Source organism: Chroicocephalus ridibundus, chromosome 11 (genome assembly GCF_963924245.1).
Source record: "Chroicocephalus ridibundus chromosome 11, bChrRid1.1, whole genome shotgun sequence".
NCBI lineage: Eukaryota > Metazoa > Chordata > Aves > Charadriiformes > Laridae > Chroicocephalus > Chroicocephalus ridibundus.
This window is the reverse complement of record NC_086294.1, coordinates 2485703-2511841: the sequence shown is the minus strand read 5'-3', so window position 1 is coordinate 2511841 and position 26139 is coordinate 2485703.

Here is a 26139-nt window from a genome sequence, read left to right as displayed (position 1 = left end):
TTTCTCCACATCTCAGCCAACAACCAGTTTTCCCCAGAAAGAGGGAGCTGGCAGCCCTCGGGATCCTGCAGTAGGAACAAGGCATCTGGTAGATTCAGGGACCAGTGGGACCGTCCAGCTTTGCTGCGCTTCTCCGTGACCCTCTCGTTTCCTTTCCCAGTCTTGACTGCTACCCTTGCAGCCTGCATCTCCTCTTCAGGCTGTTGTCTGGCCTCATCTCCAGCCTCCAGACAAAGTTGTGCCATATCCCCAGGCAGGGATCCCTTTCCTTGCAGATGCCTGATAGCGTGAACAAGCGGTTGGTTTATGGCCCAAAGCATGCAGGCTTATCTCCTGGCTAAGCCAAATGTGCGATCCTGTCCAAGGGTGGCCACCAGGGACTTCATCTAACCCATTTACAGATCTAACCCTCTTCTGATCCCTGCTAAATCTACATCCTTAGGCATGCCTTGTGGCCATGAGTCCCTCCAGCTAAGCTTTTGCTGTACATATGAAACCGTTTCCTTTTATCGGTTTTAATTAGGTTGCCTTCTGGTTTAATGGTCTGGCACTTTCTTTTTCACTCTGAGAAAAGGCGAGCAGGCAGACAGTCTGTTCATGTCATGATACCTGCAATGGACAGGTACCTTGAGCCACTTCCCCACTCATCATCTCTTCCCCAGACAAAGTGATCCCAGCCCTTTCCAGTTCCCTGCACGCCAAGTCCCTGAAGTGTGACACTTCCATCACCCTGACATTGGCTGCTTCCTGGCATGCTTGCTTCCATGTAACATGACAAATAGGAACATCTAGCTGTTTCTTACAATTTGCCTGGAAGAAAGCAACCTGTGAGCTTCACTGGAGCCTGTGATCAGTTGCAACTCAAGGACCATGCCTGTGACAGCTTTTGCCCAACCTCCAACATGAAGACAGATCCACAGCATCTACCACCCCATTTTTTCTTTTCTGCATCCTGGCATGGTTGGTGGGTCCCTGATCAAAGAGGCTGCGAGTGGAGGAGGACGTCCATGGTAAACCATGGCCATGGGACATGAATTCACAGTGGTGCTCACCTCCTTTCTCAGACGCGTGCTCCTTCTCTTGCTGGTGTGTATATTTACACTCAGGTCATTCTCCTTGTGCTTCTACAGGCCTGGCTTGCCTTAATTATTCATGTCTTATGCAAGGTCACTGTTGCCCTTTTCCCCTACGTTATTAGCTAAGGCTTTGTGCCACAGCTGCTACATTGTGCCACTAGACAAAGTCTTTCAGATCTTCCCCAGCAAGCGAGAAAACATTTAGCCTTGGGAAGGCAAGGCAGTGCCTCTGGAATAAGGGACACGTGGGATGAGAGCGGGTGAGAGCAGGACATCTATTAGCTAAAAGCCCTGCAGGAAAATCAATTCACTGCTGCTGAGTTCCCCTCTGCAGGTGCTGATATTGTGCTGTGGTTCCTGGAAAAAGACACTGCCCTGCCTGATGCAGTGTGGGTGTGGGTATGGGTGTGAGTGTGCAAAGGAAGGAGTGTGCTCAGACGCCTGGGCAGAGTTCATCTCACCTGGCTTTAGATGTCTGTAGTGTACATCTCACCAACTGGGCCACTCATTTCTGTTTCATTTGCACTCACTGCAGAGAAAAATAAACTGCCAGACAAGATATGTCTAACCTACTCTGGCACACACCCCAAAACTGCTGCAAGAGGAGCTCAGGGTGATAAACCCAGGCACAGATGCCTACCCCTGGTCAGATTAGACTGACCCCGCACCTAGTTTCATCTTTCCAGGAAGCATTTTGCAGGGAGGCCCAGTGACAAAAAGAAGAGGCTGTACAAACACCGTGTCTGAGGAAGGTGGGAGCTCTGATACCTAAATGAAGAGGAAGCAAATAGCTGAAGCATATGAAAAAATGTAGGAGGGCTGGAAGGAGTTCAAGCTCTGTCTAGAGGCTTTCTAGGAGACACAGGGAGATGCCCTACAGCTTCAAAGAGGTCAAAGCCAATTGCCTGGAAGTAGAAGCTTGGCTGAGGGCTCAGATGTTCAGGCATAGTTTCAAGCGCAGCCTCAAACTGCCCAACCGTGGCTGGCAAAGAGGGTTGAGGAGCTGACCCCCAACATGTCTCACTGGAACCACAAGGCTTTGTGGAAACAGAAAGAAGCCAACATGCCCTGGCCTCCCTGGCACTTGCTAAGAGATGAGGGGCTCAGAGAAGTGCCTTGTGCAGAACCCCGAGGGCTGGAAAAGTGCAGGCAACCATCCAGCACAGCCCACATGCAGAGCCCAGTGAAGGCATGGCAAGTCCTGTTCTTCCTACTCTCTCTGCATCCCACAGGAGCACAAAGTCAGGATGCCCTGGCATGGCTGTAGGGCACCCCCTTCTCTTCCCACTGCTGCTACCGTCCCCATGAAATAGTGGCTCAGGTCCATGTTGCAGTTCAAATGGAGAGGCGGGGAGATGAACCAGAAGGGAAGATGAACTAGGCAGCGAGATGAACCAGGCACAGGGATGAACCAGGCAAGGGGATGATTCTAGGCTGAGCAGCCAAGCCCTTCTGATGCTGCAGAAGTTCCCCTGGAATGACTTATCCAGAGCTGGCACCGATCCTTGCATGCTGCCTGGGACCAGATGACTGTGTTGGTCAGGACCCAACAGAGGTCCAGGTGAGGAGGTTCAGCAGGACTTCCACCTGCGTTAGCTGGGGACCTGAGGAGCACGGCACAGTGGCCCAGCCAGATCTCAGCAAGGAGTCCAGGGTAACATGCTGTGAACCACAGCCAGGACAGCAGCCAAAGTCAATGCAGAAGAGTAGGCCCGTGGTGAGACTGCAGGACGTGCTGCAGAGCTCGAGCTTGGTGATGCAAAGGAGAGGCTGACTTCCATGGGGCTGCACACACGAATGTGTCTCACGTACAGCATGGAGCAGGGGCTGCTCATTTGATTAATGGCCCTTTTGGACAGTTAGAGAAATTGTTAGACTCGGCTAGTGAAACAAAAGAGATTGGCAATCATGTGAAAAATAAGGACAAGGGTTCAGTGAAATCCTGGCACTGTGAAATGAATGTTATTAATTCAAAGCGAGCCAGGCCAGAGTGTCACAAACATCAAGGCCAGGCATTGCCCTGCTCAGGAAATGGGCAGGTGCTGAGCGCAGAGAGCAAAGACTGGTAATGTGGGCAGCGGCCCCACTGTCTTCCCATAGATCTGGGCAGCTGAACAACACGGGTGGGAGCTTGGCCACAGCACGCATCGGTGTCCCTGGGAAGCGCCCGGGAGCCGCAGCCGGCAGCTGATGGGTAACGATGATGAGAGCGGACGTGTGAGAAGCGCTGAGGGCTGGGATGCAGAGTGCGGGGATGCTTGGGCAGGGCGGCGGTGAGGCAGAGCGTGCGGTAAAACAGCACCCTCAGTGCTGCAGGGAAGGAGTGGTGAGATGGGGGAGAGCTAGGAATGGCCCCAAATTTCATAACGGCTAATTCAACGTATGGGCGATGGGAGCAACTGGGTGGCAGGTGATCGCTCTTGCCGTGAGCAAACTGTCCCACCTCCAGGCACTCCAGCACCGGTGACACCCAGCAGGGACACGCGCGGGCAGCAGGGTCAGGCTGGGAGCCAAGAGCTGTAGCAGCAGTATTAGCTGCTGCTGTGTTTGTAGGCTGAGAGCAGGTCCAGGTTCCCGTCTGGTCACAAAATGATTCAGTTTCACGAGAACTGAAAGAAAAGCCCAAAGCAAAAAAACCATCCAGGGACAAATAGTAGTTGTCAGCATTTTGAAAATGAAAAGGAAGCCAGAGACAGCCACTTCCCAGAGTGCCTGATGATATCCTTCTCTGAGGTTTGCAAGAGCAACAGGCCTGAGGGAGCATGGGCAGCTCCCGAGTGGGGTGATATGGTCCCTGCTGGACCGCTGTGGGACTTCCCAAAATGCCTCCTTGGATATTAAAATCCCCTGTGGCAGCCAGTCACTTTTCAGCCCTGCCCACGAGGTTATCCAAAGTCTTCACAGGGCAGACCCCACTGCAGACGTGCACAGACCTAATTTCCACCCACGCATGGCTGATTACAAGCCAAAAGAGCTCCTCAGCTGATGCCCCGTTGCTGCCAGCTCCTTTGCAAGAACCAGGGAGGACCCAGTGAGCTGCATGGTGTGATGTCTGAAGGACACCTGGGGACAGCTTCATCCCGCCAGTGAGGAACTTTGGTGTCCTGACCAAGGGAAGCTGGGTTTGCAGCCTGTGACGTAAAGCAAAGAACAGGTTTGAAGGGAAAAGAAACACTCTGGCCTCCAAATTATGGGGGAGTTGAGGCAGAAAGGCACCTTTTGGTGTCCCTCTAAATGCACGTGTCTTTTTGAATGTTTTTTGGACTTGAGATTGTCAGCTTCTACAGGAAGATGGGCAAATTGCTTGGCCTGGGGAGTTTCTGGTGGCTCTGGAGGTTCTGGAAAGCGGAGCAAGAGTGAGAGTTCAGTTTGCAGAAGCAAGCCAACCTGGATTTAACACATCACAGCTCCACACACCGTCCTTCACCACTCGTGACCCAGAGTGCTTGTGACCCCAAATGGCTCGCTCCTGTCATCTCAGAGCTGTGGGGGGCTATGCCTCCAACACAAACATTTCAGCAGCTGCTGACAGCTAATATTTAAAAAATCAAGTGTTTAGATTGATGAGATGAATAAGGCCAAAGCATTTCCAAGTAAGATACTCTAAAGACATTTGTGCCACTTCTGAGACCTGGGACCACCCCAGCAAAACCAAGATACGTGGGAGTTGTGTGGAATGCAACAGACAAAGGTGTCTGTGAAACTGAAATTCTGGGCTGATGGGAAGGAGCAGAGAAAAGTGAGTCTGGAGCACCTTAAAATCTCAGACCTAAATCACAGGCAACTCTACAGATACAGGGTTTCTGTGCTGGCATCAGCTTAAGTGATTTGGAGGACTTTGTGTTCAGAGTTTGACAGATTGTCATGTGGAGACTTTGTCTAAAATAGCTCATGGAAGCACATTTGTGCTAATTGCAATCACAAGACCTGAAGTAAGGACTGTAGGTACTCCTCTCTTGTTCTTGCCAGTGACCATACTTTGCAATTCTTCAAGTGGACCATGGGTTTTAGCAATATCTGCCAAAGCAGAATGAGCAAAAACCTCTGGAGCTTGTGAGAGCATGCTGGGAGCCTCCTGTGACGGAGGATCAGGTAGTGGCATGGAGCCAGAGGGAGCCCTTTGCACTGTACCTCGCCGAGGCATGGCTGTTGCCTCCTGGCAGGATTGCTATTTCCAGCCATTGGGCTGCAAGGCTCCTCAGCTGCCGTTCGTAAGCCAGGGGACTTAGATGTCACAGATAGACTTTGACAGTCATCCCAGAGGAGTTTTCTTTCCAAAATTTGTCTTCAGGACCTGAACTGAGAAATCTGTTTTCTCTCCTGGGAGCTGGTTGCTGCCATGGGATCCTTCCTATGAATCATGGTGCTGGGCCAAATGGGTCTATGGTTGAAGGAGCTTGCTCTTGTTGTTAAGGAGGGTCCTTTCTTCCCCAGCCCCACAGACACAGCCATTTTCCCCTGCTGTCCTTGAAACTTTAGTGAAACTGTGCCCTTTGGACAGGCAGCAAATAGCTGCAATATCAAGCCATAGGGCTATATGTTTTGGTTGATCATAATTCATTAACGAAAACCAGAGAGACGTGGGCACACGGAAAAAGTTATACGAGCAGGCAGTTGCCTGTTGCCACTTGACTGAGGTTAGCATCACAGTTAAGCTACTGGTTTTATAATAACCTCATTGGGGATTTTCGATGGGAGGAGCGCCTTGCTGGTACACAAATACTGACACATTATGCCGGCAACACCCCTTGCACTGATGAAGCTATCCCAGGGAAGCAGCCGTTTATACCTACCACAGGAAAACCAAACCAAGCGAGCCAACCCACCCAGACCACAGAATGCGCAGCTCTGCCCAGGAATTGCTTCTGCAGGAGGGGCTTCGTGTGATCCCACACCGTCCCCTCTGCCAGCAGCACTCCTGCCTGCAGATGCCTGCAGGGTTTAGCTGCATGAAGAGCAATGCCAGATCTCAGCTGACAAGCTGCAGCATCGTAATTTAACATTCAGGAGAAACACCTTTAGTTTGACAAACCCTGCTCCTGGTGCTTGCTTGTACACTGGGCAATTGCACCAGCTGCAAAGATCCCCGAGAGCCAGGGCTGTGCACAGGCGTGCCTGGATGGCGGGGACAAGACCTGCTGACACCAGCTGCTTGTTCAGCTGCATGAAAGCCCTGGTTGTTACTTGGAGTCGTCAATGGGGAGCATGAAGAAGTCAGCAGGAGGAAGCTGGACACTGCAAACTTGGACAGCCAGTTTTTGAAAGCTGAGAAATGGGAAGTGACAAAAGCTGGGCTCCATTTGTCCAGGGAGGAGATGTTCTTGGCACTAACCTCAGCATTTCTCACAGCTGCAGTTCAGTGCTGGAGGCCCTGCCCTGGAGCTGATGCCACTGCGGCACAGGCAGAATCAGAGAATCCCTTTTTTCCTTCCAGCAGATTTGCTTCTGCAGCCAGTGAGGCACAGCACGTGTGTGTGTGGTAGGAGATCCAGGCATCGCTCGCAGGGAAAGGCAGAACTAGACTGATGACTGTAACAGGTTACATGCTGCTCCAACACGTTTTACCAACCAGGTTGCAGAGGAGTTTCGTGTCTTTAGCCCAGAGCGCATGGTTTAGCCCCAGCACATGGTTGCAAATGCTAGAGGCAACCAAGTCACCTGGAGAAACTCCAGAGATGATCAAGAGGCTGTGTGGGATCTGGACAGAGAGACTGAATTTTCCACCGCTGTCCTGCCCCTCCAGTCACCCTTACTGGTACATACTGGCCCATACCATGCCTCCACCTTCTGTATTTAAGCATGATAGCAGCAAGGAGGAGGAGAAATGGAGGAGAATCCATGTGGGATAGTGGGACACCAGCCCAGTCATGGAGATGTGCTCATGGACCAGGGAGCTCCCCACCAGTAGCCTCCACTTTGGAGCTCTCCGTGATTCTGGGCTTCAGGAGCCAGGGTCTGGTCCAGTTACATGGTATTTCCAAGTTTTTTAGGAATAGTTGGCAAATTCTTAGTGTCTGAAGAGCACATATTAGTGACAGGTGTCCAAAATTCAGGCTCTGGGGAAGCTCCATGAACTCCTTTGACTCTTTCATTCCCTAGTTCAAAGATGTGCAATGTTTCCAGCGCTTCAGGCTGCTTTGGGAACTAACCAAAAATTCCTAGGCTACACCTCATTATATACAATATAATCTGCATCTGAGTTTTGTTGCTAGATAAATGCGGGCTGGCAAGAGGACACAGTTGTTTATAGACCGGAGCTGGTAAGAATAGATCTTTGCAAACACAGAGAAACTTTCTGTGCAGGGTGAAGGGGCTGTCAGGGTGGAAATGTAGCTTCCTGAACCTCTGAAAACAAATGTTTGCTCTTCATTTTCCCCTTGGGTCTGCACAGTGTGGAAAGAGGGTCAGGCAAAGGCGTCCCTTCTTTGGTCACATTCCCATAGGAAGCATCTGCTACTAAACATATGTTGCTGAAAAAATCCCCCATATATACAAACACAGTCTTTTAGTTTGTTTCTGGTTCACAGGCACTTCTGTCAATTCGGGACAGGGTTCTCTGAAGCTGGTAGATGACCTGTCGGTTGTAGCCTGCATGGCAATCTCAGAGTCAAACCTGCTGGGACCTGGGCGCAGCATCAGTGGAATCTCTCCATGGATCCATCAGTTGAAGGTCAGGAGCAAGCTCCGACCAGCTGTAGAAGAGCTGGTGTCTATCCCAGCTGTGTCGGCTTCCCAGGAAAATAGAGCAAGAGAGTGCAGGGAGAAGGGTGAGGGAAATGGAGGAACAGGGGCTGGCATGGTGCAAGCGTGATGGAAGACAAGGGGCTTTCTGAGGGTCTCCAGTCTGAAGTGCATCTTCTGGGCAAAGGGCTTATTATAGCTGCTGCTGCTGCAGACATTTGATGCCCTTATTCAACACTGGGACCTACGAGAGATGGGAACATGTCTTCTACACAAAGCTTGGGCATGAGCCTAGAGGGATGTGATTTTGCACCCCCAGTGTCTATGGCATGGTGCCTCATGGTGTCAGGTAACTTGTGTTTGGGAAGAGACCTAGGCCTGCTGTCTCATTCCTGTCCTTGTGGCGGGACACTCAGTCTGGGCACAGTGGTAGTGTGAGCACCACCTCCAATCACGTGGGATCCTTCAGAATCAAGGTCATGCCACGTCATATGGGGCACATCTGTTATCTTCTCACCCACCCATCACCACCACTATACTGCCTCGTACCAAACCCAAATAGCTGCTTGGGAGTGATTTCCATTCCATCCTGGATGACAGTGCCGGTGGCTCCAGTGCCGATCCTCTCTCACAAAATGCCCACCACCTCTGCCTCTCACTGCTGTACCCACTTGCATTTCAGGGGACCCTTTCCTGATAAAGAGATTAGGAATTTAAAATAATTTTGCTTGTCCTGATTCAGCAGAGAGCCCAGCTTAGTGGAGAGGGGTTTCTAGTTGTTGCTAATAGAAAAGAAAAATTTCCCTTTTCTTAAGCAAAGAAAATCAAGAGCTGGATTAGGAAATAAGGAAAGTGCAAAGTTCAGACGTGGTAATTCCAGAGGTGCTGGTCCCCACAACTCTTTTCCCACCTCTCCAGAGGAAAGCTTTGAGCCCCACAGCAAGGCACAGCACAAGCCTCCCGGGGCATTAATGGGACCTGAGAAAGGCAGAGGGATGGGGAAGCAACAGAAGGTGCTGTAACTCCTCCTGTGTGGACCCCCAGAGTGTGGGACCCTCCCTCCTTGTCCCTGGCAGCAGGGTGACCTGCACAACCCAAAAGGCTCTCTTTCCTAAACAGCGAAAAGGCTCTGAGCCAACCCCTCCCTGCTCCTCTCAGGAGGCTTTTCCACAGCCACCCTGATCTTCTGATGTCTTCAGCAGTTTTTCCAATTTCTACTCAAAATATATTCATGAATAGTTTATCCCATTTGCTCTTGTGCCAGCACTGGCCTATAGTTTAAATAATAAGCTGCCGTGCTGATGTTTACCCTTCCCTCCCTTTCTTTCTCCCCAAAATATTTATAGAGAGCTATCGTATGTCTTTCAGTGATCATTTTTCTGAGTTAAAGATTAGGGGCAGTCCCACGGCTTATACATGAGTTGAGCCAGGAGAAGTGTCCTGCAGGGCCAGCAGCTCGGGTGAACGTGTGCACTAAGCAGCCTGAGGTGCACGAGGAGGAAAGCATCCCACAATGGAAGTGGCTCAACAGCCTCATGAGATGCCAACACAAAGGGGCAGAACAGTGTTACCCACTTTTAAAGAGAAGAATCCTGTGCATCCAGTGCATCCCTGAAACGGTTTCCAGCAGGTGGGAGGCTTGGAGGGGGGTTCAGGCCAGGAGTCTCAGCAGGAAGGGAGGGTAATTTTGTGGTTGTTCCATGTCATGTGCTGCACAAATTGCCCTTGGTTCCTCCTTGCTTGTGTTTCCTGTTTCAGTATACTGCTAACAGTCTCTCTTCTCCAAGCTCTGCAGATGTCCTGGCTGAGCTTTCCTCAGAAGGGATCCATCTGGCTGCTGTCCTTGCAATTGTCCGTGCTTTCTCTTTCCTGGATGTCCATCCATTCTTTTTTTTTTTTTTAAATTTCTTCTCCCTGGGTGTTGAAATCAGAGGCAGAGATGATGTCGGTCCTTTCAGCCTTACTCTGGTGTCATCTGATGACTGATTCTGTCCAACATGCCAAGCTTGTTGGACCAAGCCTTCCGGTGCCCTCTGAAACCTCTAGCACAAAAACATGTCTGCAAATACATGATCTTCGCACGCAACAGCACTAACTGGCACCATCACCTCCGTGGCACTTGTGCTGACCTAGACTGAACTGCCCAGCTCCCCTGTATGGAGATCCTGCTACCTGCACCGTGAGTGGTGGGGAACCACCCCTGGACAAGAGGCTCCATCCTGGGAAGGTTTAGACGTTTACTTGCGGTGGGTGTGTGGGCTTCATGGTTCCCTTGCCCAGACTGCATTTCCAATAATTCCCTTCTTCTAGACCACATCAGTTCTCGTGCCCACGGGAGTCTTTCACTGGGCTGAAGAGGTGGCTGACCAGAAAGAGGAAAAAACAGGATCTGGAGAAAAGGCGACTTGAGACCTGACCTGAGCAATAGGCCAGGCTTTAGAATAGATTTTAAAGGAAATTATAATTAAAAGCATGGAAGTAAATAGAAAACGGGATTAAATACCACATGGATTTACCAAAGGTATACTGTGGCAGGTTGGCTTGATAGCTTTCTTTAAGAAGGTGTCTGCTTTCCCAGACAAAAGGATTGAAGTAGATCTCATCTCCCTGAACCTCAGTAAAGCAGTTGATGTAATGCACATGAGAAATTATTAATTAAACTGGTGAAGATGGGGATTAATGGAGAAATGATAAGGAACAGGGGTAAGATGGGAAATGGCTGGAGGGGAGGCAGCAATGGATAGTGTTAAAACAGCAAGCACTAAGCTGCAGGCAGGCTACTAATGGAGTTTCTCAAATATCCATTTGGGGTCTGATTTTGCTTAATATTTCCACTAATGATCTTTGCACAAAAGGTAGGAGACTGCTGATAAAACCTGCTGATGATTCAAAGGAGGAAGCCAATGCATGGCAGCAGTGGAATATCAAACAGAAGCGATTGGGTGACCTTAAAGACTGGAGTGAGAGACCTGGAAGGAAATTCAATAGTACAAATGTGAGGTCAGGTACTTAGGAACTGATGCAGGAAGTTCAGCTGTAGCTGGAAGTAAATGAAAAGCACAGGGAGCTTGCTGGGGGAGTCAGTCACCTAAAGGCCATAAACTGTCAATTTTGCTCAGCAGTGAAAAAAGGCATGTGTGAGCCATGCTGAAATATTTCCTGGAGAGAGAAACCCATCAGCGCCGCAAACGATGCATTAGTGAGGCTTCATCAGGAAGAGTCTTGCCAGTCCTGCTCACTCCGAGACTCCCAATGTGGCCTCCCTCTCCATCTTTGGAAGGATTTGGCCTGTCTACCTACCAGGATGGCTCAGAGGGCAGCCTACTCCCCAGAAATGCTCCAGGGAAGGTGATGGAGGAGAATCCTTTGCGCTAATGGGTAATGTTGGCACAAAGGAAAATAGGCTTGAACAAGTCACAGGTCCTCTGGGGCTGTTCTGCAATAACCTGCTAGCAGCAGGGGGAGGTGGGGGGACAAGAAAAGTCACAGCAAAGTGTATTGGACGGTTTGTGCGATGGGCAACATACTGCGGTATAAATGCGGGAAGGGGTCTCGGACCCCACAGCTCTGCTGACCCCCACGATATCTCCAGCCCTGTGACCATGTAGAGCTCCATGAATGAGCCAGCTGGTATAATGCTGTTGCCGTCCCATATAACTGCACTTTTCCCTGCCTGCTGTCACAGGGTGCTGTTTGGCACCAAAGCAGGTGAAAAGGACATCTATGAAAATATGTCACCTGCCACGCAGTTGGCTTCTTCTCCCAAACCTGACATGACGAGCCACTATGTGACGTGGTGGCCCAGTCATCTCCTCCATGGCTACTCATTGAGAGCAGGCACATCTTGGCTTTTACTGATGGGTGATAGAACACCAGTGGAGCCGTGCAGGTGTGAAGCCCAGCTGTCACCCATCCCCGCTGAAAACCCCACTTCCCTGTGCCAAGCCGCAGTGACGCCTCCCTTCAAGATGTCATTTCTTTTGGCCTCCCCAAAGCCCATGGGGCCCTGCAGCTGGTGAGAGCGGTACATGCCGCTGCTGACACTCTGTGTTCCCGCCACGACGTGACCTGATGAGGCTGACGTGGCACTTCTCCATCTGACCTGACAGCTCAGGAAATTCAGTCGGGCTGGCAGGACTCACACGCCACTCGCCGAGCACAGCGGGTCCCTGGCACCGGCGCCAGCTGTTTCTGCTTCCACTTCATCACTCCTCTTGGACCAGCTCTTCAGCACTGGCAGCAGCAGCAGCTCCTTGACTCGAGACCTCGCGGACGTCAGCTCTTGGAGAAAGCCTGTGCATCTGTGTCAGGCCGGTGACAGGGATTGCCAGGCATCCCGCAGTGACATGGCACCACTGCGGCACAGCAAAGCGGCTGCCGGGGCGGGATGTGAGCCTGGCTGTGGGATGCCTGGAGAGGAAGCTCTGCTGGGAGAGGGCTCCAGGTGCTTACAGCTCTTGGGGTGCCTGAGTCTGCAAAGCCCAGCCCAGAGAGGATGGGGAGCCCCATGGCGGGTTGGCTGGAGGAACGACCCCTTTTCCAGGGCAGAAGATGGCTGCTAATGCTGCTGCCTCCAGCTGAACTCTTGGAGAAAAGCCACGAGGCAACCGTCATCCCCCCGCCTCCTAGAAGGGTCTCTCACCCGTCTTCTGAAGCATATTTACTCTATGTTTTAGGGATGAAAACACAGCCCCACGCCTCTACTTGTGAGCAGAGAGTGAACCCAAACTGCCACCATCCCTCTTCAAAGCAAAGCACTGTGGACTGCCTGGGTTCTGCTCATGGGAGCAGCCAGAGCAGGCTCTTGGCAGAGAGAAGTGTTTTCAAAACTGCCTGGGCATCTAGTTTGGTCTTGAGAGACACACATCAGCCGGAAGAGGAGCCCCAGATACCTGCTGAGACTCATCCAGTCCAGGCTGTCCACATGAGCTTCCAGCTCCCAGCTCAGCCATGGCACCCATCACCCTGTGGCACAGGGCTGTCTTAGCCAGTGCACCCACCAGGGGTGCAGCATCCGCGCTCAGCCTGCACCCCAAACCGCCTGCCAACGGGCATCTCCCAGCAGCTTGCCCTGCGAGCCACCACCTCTGCTTCCCATGCCGCTTGCGCTGGGGAGAGTTTGGGAATGGGGGAGGGTTGAGGGGTGCTTCTGTCCCCTGGTGCTGAGGGCACGCAGCATCCTTGTTCACTCCTGCAGCCCTCCCCTGGCACCCACCGCCCTGCATCCTCTGCAGGGTGACCCGGCTGCTGCTGCAGGTGCAGCGCTCACTCCTGACACATCAGCGATTCCTCCATGGTATTGCTGTTATGATGATCTCCAGAAACCTGATTTGAGATCCTCGAAGCCTAGCTGGGAAGTCAATCCCACACAATATTGGCTTCATTACTTGCTATATATTCCCAAGTACACGAGAAGAAACAGTCATTCAGCGGCTAAGCAATTCTCTGCCACCTTGACGTGCCTGTAAGTGCTAGAGAAGCAGGTTTGCAGCTGGGGTGAAAGGATGTGCCCTGAGAGCATGCAAGATCTGGGAGCGAGTCCTTTATAGCCTTTACAGCCCATCCTGCAGAGAGGAATGTTTTTCCACAGTGTTAAATATTGATTCATGGGTTAGGAGGCACTGAAACGATGTCTAGCTGCCTGTACCAGGGTAGGGAAGGGCTGCCTGACGTGAGGCACGGCTGGTGACGCAGGTACCTGCCAGCACCCAGGTGGACTGATGTGACACCTGCTTGTCATCACTGTGTGTGCTCACTCCCGCAGACGGGGACATTTGTTCCTTGGGGTCAAGTGAACCGTGAGTCAGCCCAGAGCAGCGTTTGCCTGTTTCTTTTGTCCTCCCGCCTTCCACTCTGCATCTGCCAGTAGAAATATGAATCTTTGCCTGGTTAGATGGCTGCTTTTCTCCTCTCTATAATTAGATCTTCTCATTGTCCGTTTGGTGTTTGTGCGACCATATCTGAGGTTGGCTTCTGCTGTCAGGCAACCACAGGGCATTCCAGTCCAAGTGCTGCTGATTTCTGCTTTTATCCACCCCCCCAAAAAAAAAAAAAAGAAAAAAAAAAGAATAAATACACTGACATGCCAGTCCTGGCACTGGTTCACGCCGCAGCCAGACGCCTGTGGCTCAGCCCTGCTTGGGAGGAGCGCTGGGAGGGGATGAAGCCAAGCTGCCCTTGTGCCGCCCAAGCCAATTCTGCTCACGGTTGTGGGAATTAGAGATGCTGTGTGTTGCGTGGGGTTGTGCATGGGATAAAGTCTTTGCTAGCCTCTCGGTGCCTGTGCTCATCCCTCTCCCATTTCCCTTCCCAGGGTATGCTCTGGGAAAGGGAGCTGGTGTTTCTTCAGCTTCACGAGCATGGCAGGAGATTCTCAAGTGCGTTGACGGCCAGTAATGAAATTACAACGGCTCATGTGGGAGACAGGCTCCCGCCTGGCTTCTGACCAGGATCCTGGCTGCTGCAGGGTGAATGATGCCGTCACCGGCACGGGGCAGGGCAATGCAGGCAGCGGCCAGCAGTGATCAGCAGGCAGGGAAGCACGGGGCTCCTGGCCTGCCTTCCGTATGCAGTCTTGGCTTCCTTTTAGGCAGGGTCTGCATTTTACAGCTGCTGGCAATTTAGATGAAAAGTCTCATCGCTGCAGTCAAAACGCGTTGGCTAAATACCATGCAACTTTGAGTAAAAAAACCCCACCAAAACAACAAAGCCATGTAATGCTTTGGTCGACGGATAGAAAACCTGGGGAGCCTGGAGATAGAGAGACGTAGGAGCTGGAGAGATGGCGATATTTAGTGCTCTGGAGCCAGGAGTTCTTGTGGGGATGGCTGAGCCCAGAGAGGAGTGAAGAGAAGAGCTAGTGGGTGGCAAGGTGTCTCAACCCCAGGGAACAGTCCTGATGGGGAAGGCAGGGATCCTCCGCACCGGGGGAATGGACATTGCAAATACGAGGGGCTGACACGCACATCAAAGTTTGCGGCATGGGGAAGGGCAGCTGCGTCGCAGGGAGAGACCTAAAACCATCCTGAGCGAACAACAGGGGAGAGGATCCCCAGCTGCTGCCGAGGAGACTCCATTTTGCTCATTTCTAACTATCTGGACACACAATTTGTGCTTTGGCAGCTCCAGCTCATGATAATATTTTTTTTTCTCCTAACTTGATTTTGCTCTGAAATGAACTGACACAGAAGTTCATCGGTCTTACAAGACCAGAGTCGTCCTAGAGAGGCAGCACTGGGGTGACATTCCTGCTTTGGGGCAGGTTGCGGGTGTGTAAAGGGTGAAGAATTTATCGGCAGTGCTGGTGAAAATCTGACAGACCTGAGGTGCTCTAAGCAAAACATTCCTTGCTCAACAAATCAGCATTTCATGATGTGTCCCGAAAAGGGATGTTTGTTTTGATTGGATTATTTCAGAGACACTTTAACAGCACAGCGTGCAATGTCCACGCGGTGACGCAGAGCTGCTGCACCCACGGGATGATACCGTGGGTGCACCCAAGACACCGTGGGCAGAGTTGGCACCTCCCAACACAGCATCCTGTGGGAGGTGGGATGGTGGAGCCCCGTAACTGCTTCCCCCCTCCTGACCCGGTCACTGCTACAGCCCCAAATGCCTCCAGCACAGAGTAGGGGTCCCATCATCTTGCTTGGAACACACAATGCTAAATGGCTCTCCCAAAAACTTTGGGTTTTTATCTTTTATGATGGTTTTGCCCAAATCAAAAAATGGAATAAAATGTGTCTATTCCTACCTTATATTATTTTAATAGGATTAATGATTCTGGTGCTATCAAAATGTCTGTTTCAACATTTCCAGGCTGAGGAATTTCTCTCTTTGTTCAAAATGACATTTAGGAACAAATTTAATTTAAGTGTTCTTTCTACTTCTGTTTGAAAAAGTCCAAATTGCAGTGACGTATTTTGGCTTTGTTGACACCGAACTGTTGGACTGATCCAAAAGGAATGCTTCCAGAACTTCATTTCTAGAAAAAATTCAGACTGTGATGGGCCTGTTTCATTTGCAAATGAAGGAGGAAAAAAAAAAAAAGTCACATCCTCAGCATTTCCTGTAAGAATACAGCTCCTTTCCTTCCCCCTGTGGTCTCGGAGGCTGCATGGAGCAGAGGGGAGATGCTGTTTCCTCAGGGTAACCAGCTGCTTCCCGCCTGGGGGTACATTTGCAGCTGGGGATGTTGGTGAGGAGCCCCGTGAGTGGTGAGGAGGGTGGTGGGGATGCAGGTGCAGGCAACTTTAGGGCAGAGCTGAGAGGTTGGGGTACTCCCAGGACCCCCCCAGCACCATGGGACCTCCCGGTCTGATCCAAGTTGCTTTTCAGTAGAAGCCACCCCTGGCAGATGCCACCCATCCTTCTCCCAGCCGACTCTTCGGTAAGGCCCCGTTCCTACAAGCTCGGTCACCAGTGTACCAGTTATTACCATGTTTCAAGGGATGGGGAGCTTTCACCCCCCCACACCCTCCCCCCGGCTAGCCCCTGGAGTTCTTCAGAGGGATTTGCAGCCACTGGGATCTTGTGCCATAGAGGGGACTTCAACTGGTGATGGATTAAGCCTAATATATTTACTGTTGCAGGTCAGTCTCGGCACTTTTCTCCTGCTCTTTAAGTGATGTTTGCTTATCAGCTTACTCCATTTATCATGGGTTAGATGGTGTGTGCTAGCAACTCCAGGTCTTGCCTGCAGAGTACAGTTGATTAGGAGAGATTTCCTCTCAAAGTCTAGGGCTGCCCTCCCAGCTCGGGGAGGGATGGCCCTTTGCTGGGCTGTAATTAATAAACCAGCAAGCTACGGACCCTGCATTGTGCCCGTCACTCCCCTGCCTGCTGGCGAGAGCTGTGAGGAGGAGAAAAAGGTGTTATTTTTTTGGGGTGGCATGGGGGAGAGTCTGACATCCTCCTTCAACAAGGGGGCAACTTCCAGCAAGTCACCTAACAAGAAGCACCACAAAGAGCAGGCAGCAAAAGTGCTGGGAGATCTGCTGGGATGGGACGTGACTGTCCTGGAGACAGGGAGGACAGTGACTGCCTTCAGCCTGCTGGAGACAGGGAGGAAAGACAGAGTGAACTAACGCTGCCAGAGAGGTTAAAGGGAATAAGATGGTTTTTACAAATATACCAGGGGAGTCCTAAATACTGGAGAGAAAGTAGGAGCCATTAATAAATTAAGAAGAAGATTAAATTAATGATGACTCTCAAATGGCTGAACTGCTGCACAGCCTTCTAAAATCTGCCTTTAACCAAAAAAAAAAAAAAGAAAAGCTAAAGAGCATCTACAGACAATAAGAAAACAAAGAAAGCCTTGTCAAATTGTCTAATATAATTCTTGAGCAAAGGCAGGGTGAACCTGTATCGGCTCAGCAGGGCTGGGGGCATGCAGCAGGGAACGGGGTGGGACTGAGCTTATGAAATAAAGCAGGGACCGACAATAGAGTTGTTTAAGTTACAGAGAAGCAGGAAATTACCAGAGGATTTGGAAAAAGGAAGTACACCAGCCTTCATGAAAAGACAGTGATCCCAGCAGCGATAACTTTACGGCTCCATCTTCAACCCAACAATAGAGCCCATAGCTAGGGAGACTTCTGGAAAACAACAAAATTGCAGCAGTGCCCAGTGGGGCCGGGAGGGCAGAGGGGGACAGCAGGCACAGGACCCACAGCGTTTTTGCCCTCATGACTTACCCCTGGCACTCCTGCCCTCTCCCCACCCAGGCTTTTGTGCCAGCGATCAGAGGGCTGGTGCTAAAACACACCCCTGGTAGTTGGGGAGATGTGTTTTCTGCTTTCAGGCCCTCTCCCTGGCAGCCAGAGGAAGGTCCTAATCAGATAGCAAGGTAGAAACAGCCATGGTAGGTACGTCTGTTGGATGACTGTGACAGAAACATTGAATTCTAGGTCATCTGGACAAAATGCCTTATTGCACAGGAATGGGAGAAGAGTCCCCAAAGCCCTGACCGAGAGGGGGAGGACAGGTTCGTGCTCCTTGACCGACAGTCTTGGTCTCTGCAGGATCAGGCAAGCCTCACCAGATCAGTCACACATCCTCACCGTCATGAGATCTTTCTCCACAAGTATGAGAAACATGGCTGGGTTTAGCCTGGAGCAGAGATTTTGGCCCAAACTTTGCAGCGAGAGGACTCAGGAGCAGTGAGTACTTATGAAAGCAGAGCCCTGGGTTTGCCCAGAAGCAGCTCTCCAGTGCCCGGTCCTTGGCTAGAGATGGAGCAGATGCCGGGGCGCACAGAGGGGCTGTGCCAGAGAGGGGATGTTGTGGCACAACAGGCACCAGCATGGAGACCTGTGCGATCACAGCTATGCCGCATGCCTCCTCTCCCTGTCCTGGTGCTGTCGGCTTGGGCAGCTCTTTTCTGCAACACTCATCAAGGAACAAGCGATAAGAAGGGTCTGATGGGGGCGCTGAGGACTGCCCATCGCATGGGAGGGTCTTGGGCTCGGAGCAGCGTTTGCAAAGGAGGCTTCTACAGGCAGAGGGGATAGCCATGAGCAAACAGTGCCTGGCATGCAAGGTGCCCCCAGGCATCCTTAGGGACCCCACAGGGAACATGAGGTGCCCTGGTGCAGCAGTTGTGCCACACGCACCAGGGCTGCCAGGCGTCGCGGTGGCCCCGGCAGCCCCTGCCTGCAGCTCGTATGCCTGGGCACAGCTGGAAGCACTGCTGTCCCAAGGAGATACAGACACAATAGAGAGACACAGGGAAAATGATGAAGGGGCTGAAGGATGGGATTTAGGAGGCAGATTAAATGAACTAAATCTGTCTAGCTTTGCCGATCAATCATGCAGGCAGGAGCCGGATAACTGTCTCTGAGTGCCTGAAGGGTGCAAACACTGAGGGAGAAGGAAATTACTTAGGGGACTTCAGGGTGTCAGAGGGGGAAAAGGAATGCCAGAGCTGCTGACTCAACTCTTCCTGCTGTTCGTGATGGGTCTTCAGGGCCAGGGAATGGGACTGTGCCCCAGCCACAGCATGCCTGGGCTGCAAGAGAAGCTTCTGGCCCATGGTCAAGGAGGTCTGCAGAAATCGTATATGGGATGAGAGGAGGATGATGGAGCAAGGAGAACATGGTGGGATAATGGGGCCGTGCAAGCAGAGCAGCGGGGTGAGGAAGGTGGGATGGGACTGCTAAGCAGCTGCAAAGACTGCATTTTCTGTTGCGTCTGTGTTGTTACAGACCTTTGACAACATGGCTCCATGGGATGCTGCCATCATGCCTGCATGGAGTTTGTCCAAGTCAGCTGTCTGTCCTGGAGATCTCTGGGCAGGAGCTGTAGTGGGAGAGCCTCGCAGAGCCCAGCACAGGGGAAGCTGGTCCTCTGCACAGCAGTAAATACACAGTCCCTGGCCATACCCTCTTCAAATGCTACAGGGATGAAGCTGACCCAAGTCTTCATCATCACGGAGAGACCTTGGCCCAGTTGGTGCTGGGGAGGGATGGATTTGGGTGCCCTCCCAGCAGAGAAGAGCCACCACTCCTCCCCAGTGCCATTCATAAGGCACACCTCCCAGCGCTGTGGACCGAACCTGCTGCCCTCCATGCTGCCTTCCCCAGCTGCAGAGCAGGCAGCAGCGCTGGGTGCGGGATGGATCATTTTAACTTAGCCCGCCCCATGCCAGCCTCCCCTCATCAGCCCAGCCTGCTGGTTTATTAGGGCCTCTGGCGGAGCTCTGCCTCGTTCAGGCTCTTTATCCGTTTTCATTTTCTACGCACACCTCTGGGGCACTGTACAGATATAAAATAATCAAAATGACAGTCCCCAGATAAAGGCCACTTTTGCAAGGAATACACCAAGTTCTCACGTAAAAGCGTACAAATGGCGATTTATTTTCTATCTCAGCACCTTTTGGGTCTTGCAAAGCACTGAATACCTTGTGAGTCCAAAGAAAAATATCCCGGTCAGCTCTTTCACACCCGTGAAACATGGTGCAGTGCATAAAGTTCAGAGCCAGGAGTGAATAACAGCAACTTTCATTAACTGTCAAGTGAAACCAGAGGCAGGCTGAAGTGCTAATTCCAGTTGGGACCCGTTCAATAGCAAATTAACCTGCCAGTGATCTCCCAGTAGGCTACTGAACAGAGCAGAAGGAATAATTTGAAACTAGGTTTGTAGAGGTAGGTAATATCTTTTTTATTAGATCAGCAGATAATTTGTAGCCAGATATTTATTCAATGAGCCTCTGTGTGCGTGAGTGGCCGTCTGCCTCTCCTTCTCCCCCTCACATCTGAACAAACAACGAAGATCTTTTCAGATCTTGCCGTGAACCGTTCGCACATAGGCAAAATCTGAGCGGGAGGTCCGTGATGGACCTCGCGCACAGGGAGACAGGGCTGGCGACCCGCGATGGGAAAGGACCCGAAAGCACTTTTGGTGCCGACGCTGAAGCTGGTTTCTGCAAACCCTTGCTCGCTGCACCCATAGGAGGGGAGGGAGTGCAACGCAGGTTGAGGAAGGCCACAGGAATATCTGTTAGGGGTTTTGAGTTTTTCCCCTCCATCGCTGGCGTGGAGAGACAGGGCTGGCCGGCAATGAGCGGCGCCGGAGGAGCATTACGTCACCGGTGCAGAGCCGCGTTGGCTGCGCAGCGCCCGAGGAGGAGGATGCTGTCTCCTGGCAACCCCCGCGCCTGTCACATACATCAGCATCAGCAGCGGATGCAATGCAGGACTGCTCGTCTCTTGCAGCACCCCTCCGCCAAGAGGGGAGCTCGCTGCCGTAAACCAAGGGTCCTGCGGCTTTGCTGGGTGCTAACGAGGTCTCCCGTCTAATGTGGCTTCCTGGCTGCAACTCGGCTCCCCACCACCCCTTGGAATGGGCTTTTCTGACACTGCGGGCAAGAGTAAAGGCAGCTCTGGGGCTGGGCAGTGACAAGGCTTCCCAGCCAGCAACAGGAGCAAGCGCAGTGTCAGAAATCAGACTCTAGATAGAATGGCTCACTCCCGAAAGTGAGCACCGCACTGGGCCCAGATGCCGAAACGCTGTGATGCCCCAGCTGATGTGTTTAAGGTACCCATCTTTGCTGTCCACACACAGCATAGAGGGGGCTGCAGTGGCATTGAGGGTCTTTCCCACAATACCAGCTCCGATTTTCTCCATGCTGGGAGGCAGGGACAAGGATGCAGAGAACTGCCAGCTGCAGCCAGCACCGGGTCTTGCAGGTACCCTCTTCCTCCAGGGTCAGGGGAGGGCAGCAACTGAGCAGATACCATCTCCACGCAGAGCTGCCATCAGTCTGGGCCGATCGATTCCTCTGGGTGCTTGAGGCACGGAAGCCACTGCCAGCCCATTTCACTTATCTGAGTCCTCCAGCACTCCAGACTTTCACTTTCTGGCCCCCAAAAGGAGGGAGATGAGGCAAAATATTTGTGCCTTCTCTGCTGGGGGATGCAGGTTATGTCTTCATCCATCCTCTCCCTTTAGCCAAAGGTGCCTTCCAGAGCGTCCCTCCATGCTGTGCCTTCTTCCCCTGCCTCAGACCAGATCCACCAGCAGCTCTGCTCGGGGCCGTACCCTTGCTCCGATCTCTCCCATGTGGGGTTGGCGAGTGCAGGGCTGTGCAGGCGGAGGCACCCCGGCAGGAGCAGCACAGACGCTGGGATAAGAGGCAATAAAGGCTGTGAATCGGCCTGGGGCTGTCAGCCAGGGCCTCTTCTGGCAACTGGCAAGCTGCCCTCAGTCTCACAGATGAGTCCTACAGCACCAGCCTATTCAGGGACTTCTACTACTAGCCTGGAAAGGGAATGGGGATGAGGCACAAGATGAGTGCTTTCCCTGCCGGAGAATGCATGCTGGGATGGACTGGAGGAGAAGCAAAGGGATGGGGAAGCGGGAGTAAGGCACGAGCATCCAAGGGGATCTGCTCCCTCTCAAAGGAGATGTCAGCTCCTGAGCTGCTTCGAGCCAAGGGCTTAATTTGCAACCTATTCAGCAGCATCCACACCAGTGGGGGGACCGGAGGCACTCAGCATCCCCAGGCTGCTCCTGGCAGCTGGGAAAATCCCCAGTGCCTGGCAGCCGGGGCAGCGATGGAGACAGAGCGGGAGAGCTTGGAGGGCTGGTGACTGAGCATCCACCAGCTCCTGGAAAAAAGCCACAGTGGCCCCACGCTTCCTGACCACTCCATGCCCAGGGGCTCCCACAGCAGCAGGGGAGATGAGACAGAAGGGAGGAAAGCTGCATGGAGGGGAGACGGAGGGAGAGGAGGAGAGGGAGAGTGGGGGAGGGTGGGAGAGGGAACGCCTGATGAAGAGTACGGGAATGGGAGGCAGACAGAAAAACTAATCGAGGATGATTGAGGGAGAGAAGGAGGATGAGTGAAAGATTGAGACAGAGTGATAAAGAATATGTCAGACGGACAGGAAAACTAATAAAGAATAATAACCGCCCCAGCCGAATGCAGCACACGCACCTGCCTGTGGCTGTGTGTATGAGCCCAGGCAGCGTGCCCCCCCGGCCCTGTGCCCAGGGAGGACACAGAAGGACATGCTCTGTGGCCGGCCACATGCATGGCCCGCCCCCCCAGGACATATGGTCACACATAGAGCATCTCTGCCGGCGCAGGCTTGCCCGCACACAAAGCCCTATTGGTAGCCCCACAGAGTGCTCTCAGCTGCGGGGGGAGGAGGGTGGCACATGTACGCAAATCTGCCAGTAGCCACTGCCCACACACTGGCGCTGGTCACTACCTCCTGGAATGTGCTGTATGCGGAGTACCACGTACCCCCACGGTACCCAGGTTGCTGTGGGCATCCCTTCATCACAGGATAGGGGAAGGATGAGGGTGCTTGGAGGAAGGTTTGCCCTCAAAGCGGTGCCTGGGTTAGTGGGCAAGACCCAGCTGCACAGCCCAGGGTGCAGGACCCCACAAAGCCTGTCCTACCTTGCTGAACAGTCTTTCCTTCAGCAGATCTACACATGCCACCTGGTCTCTGCCCATCTCTTCAGCAGCTACATACACTGGCTGGTCCTGGCATTGCTCCTCTGTTTCTTTTACAACCTGAGATGCTGAAAGAGCATGGGCATGCCCTTTCTGTTCCTCCCTCTTCATAGCCAGCCTCCCTGTGCTTCCCTCCATCCCAGCCCTTGCCTGGCTACCCTTCCTGCCCCAGGGATGCTATGGGCCAAGGGGAGAGAGCTGCTCTGGCTACCCCTCCCTTTGCACAGTGCCAGGCCACAGAGCTGTCCCAAAAAGGGCTGCATGCCATATTTGCTGGAGGGGCAGGCACAGCCTCCCACTCCTTTGCTGTCTCCACTGAGCCTTGCAGGATGCTAGTTTAAATGGGAGCTGACAGGGTAAGTGGAGGATTCCTCCCGGAGCAATGTCTACCCTGCATCGATATCCCCCTGCCACCACTGACCTCTGGCCCTGGAAAACTCCCAGAGAGTGTCCAGCTCCAGACAAGGGAGGAGCTGATTAACTGAGCCCAGCTCTGGCGTGTGTGGGAGCTCTGTTGCCTCTCGTTTGGCTGGGGGTGGTGGGATGCTGATGTCAAACTGGCTGAGAAAAGTCCGGTGCCACAGGATAGGAATGAGGAAGGGCAAACCTCAGGCTGGTCAGGCTCTGGATGGTGACTCATTGTAGGTCACGAGGACTGGGGACAGGCTGATACCTCTCTCCAGGCACTAGGCAGGCTTGGGGGTCCTCAGGGGCTGGGTGCTGGGCAGACCTTGAGGAAGAGGATGGGAGGACAAACACAAGGGATGAAGAGAGACAGGAGGGAGAAAGCCGAACAAAACAGCCCATGATTTCAGTGTGAGAACTGTGGTATTTGGTGTTTCCTGGTACCTCCCAGGCAGGGTGAGGATCTCACGGAGCAAGTGCTCAGCTTTGCCAGGAGTGGGGAAAACCAGCTCCCAGGAGGCTCAGCTGTGGCTGTTTTTATTTCACGTGTGTGACCCATTTGGGATCTCACCATGTCCCAAAGGCTGTTTGACAGGACACATCTGAGAAGGGTTCAAGCGTTGCCTGCGGTGTGCTGCTGCGCTCAGCCGTTGCTGGTGGCTGTGCTGTTGGAGCATATGCCAGCATCGCATCGGGCTGGAGGCGGAGCCCTGGCACAGCAAGTGGGATTTTATCATCTCTTCATCTCCTGCAAATTTGAGTCATGAGCATAATTCAGCAGGTTTCAGGCTATGGAGAGCTACGCAAGGCAGGGGAAAACAGCCTCTCCTTTGTTTTTTGCTCTTTGGAAATGGCCAGTCCTTCCCTACCCGCCTTACCCCTAGCAGAAGCATTTTGGGGTGCAGGCAGTGTCGTCAGCATTTCGGATGAGCTGGTCCACATGGTGAGGGGGCTGTGCCGTGGCAGACCTACTTTGGCAGCCAGAGAGGCCCTGGGAAAGGTGCCATCCTCTCCAGCAAGCTTGCAATGGGCTGGGATGAGCACAGCTTATCCCAGGAAAGGAATGCCGTGCCCTCGCAGCCGTGCTCGGAGGTGGCTTCTGGGCTGCGCGATATAAATAAGGCAGGGGGTGTGGTGCCGCTGGGCCTCCCACACAGGAGTGACGGGTCTGCTCGCAGTAAGCAAGCATGGCGTGTGGGAGCTGCTCAATCTGTATGCCGAGAGTGCACAGAGGAGTCTGACCTGCCAGGGCCGGAGGAGGAGAAGGTCCCCTGCAAAACTGGAGACAGCAGGAACACCGGGCAGCACCAGGAGCAGAGGAGTGAGTGGGATGGGATGGAGAGTATGGGGAAGGCTTTAGTTGGAGATACAATAAAGTAGGGAAAGAAGGCTCCATCCTTCCCAGCACCTTCCCACTCCCCTCACTGCATCACCCTCCTGCCTCGTTGCTTCCCCTGGTCATCCCTTCCCTGCACACAAGCCTGCCCCCTGGGCACGTCCAGCTGTGTCCAGCACCATCCCCACTGTCCTGCCCAGGCTTGGCACAATTACAGCCAGTCACTGCTGGCACACAGCCATTTGCTCCCTTCAAGGATTTCCTCCTGCTTTTGATTTTTGTTGCAGCAAGGCAGTACGTACGCAGGGGTAGGGGGAAGTGGTTTCTCGGAGCGGAGCGCACAGGATGCGCCGTCAGGGTGATGTGTTTAGTGTGTAGGCAAGGCAAATGACCTTTTTTACCCATTTCCTAATGACGGACACCCTCCATTTGCAAACCTCCACTGTGCTTGGGTAGAAAGCACTGAGCTTTGGGGGTTTCCCTGGTTTTGCGAGTGGTTTATGAAGGATGTGCCACTGGGCTGCGACATCGCCATGCAGGCAACAAATTGTGAGTGAGCAGAGCAGCCTGCCCCAGTGGTTTCTCCACATCAGATCCATATATTCATAGGGAAACTGAGGCCTGACCCACTCCAGCTGACTCCACAGATGTTGTCCAAAAGCCACGAAAAATCCTGGGAGAGCCCATCATCTGCTGGACCAGTAATGAAGGACTATCCCAGGTCTGTGAGGTCTTTGGAAAAGCAATTTAAGTCACTCACTCCCTGCTACCTTTCTGAGTCTGGAAAGCAGCCTGCGCAGCCCTTTCCTCAGATCTGGAATTATTTCTTAGGGCTGGGAGACACAGCAGCAAGACATCCGTGAATTTCCCCTGCTGACTGCGAAGAGGCTCAAAGATCATCTCCAATGGGTGCGGACATGCTGCTGCAGCTCACTTCCATGATCTGGCCACGCAGCTGCCCGCAGACACCTTCTCCTGTGTGGTTGGAGACCCAGGAGCAGTTTCTGCAGCAGCATCCCTCCATCCTCTCCAACCTGCAGCAGCCAGCAGAGGGTGGCTGGCACCACACTGCCAGGACACCACCCTGCCCAAGATCGCTTTGTGTGACAATCACTATCAACTTTGCCTAATTGCAGCCATCCTCCAGCTGACAGCTATCTTTGTACCATCTCCAAGGGCTCATCTCAGCTGTAGAGTTACAACCCCTGATGTCCAGGTTCAGCCTACATGTGCAGCATCCTGCTCCCAGCCAGTTGAGCTTCCCAGGCAGGGTAGCTGGTGGGGAAGGTGTCTGCTTGGGGTTGTGGTTGCGTGGGTTGGTAATCTGCCCACACCCCAGCATAAGCATGTTATAAATCACGTCAGTGTGGCAATGCCAGAGAAGCAAACATCTCTGGTCTGTGTTTGCATGGGACTGAGCATAACACCGCAGTGGTTTACCATGGGAGCCTCCATGTTATTGCAACACTAGCTAATCAACAGTAGGTGCTAATGGTCCTCTGGACCCTTCTCATGCTGCCCAGAAAGCAGAGCATTGCGGGGCTCCAGAGCACCCCAGCTTCCTGCAGCACTGGAGCCACGGCAAGGCTGCCGCACAGAGAGAACTGAGGAAGGGCTTTGTGTCCACCCTGACATTGCAAACCTCCATTTTTTGAAGCCTTTGGAAAAACTTCTCT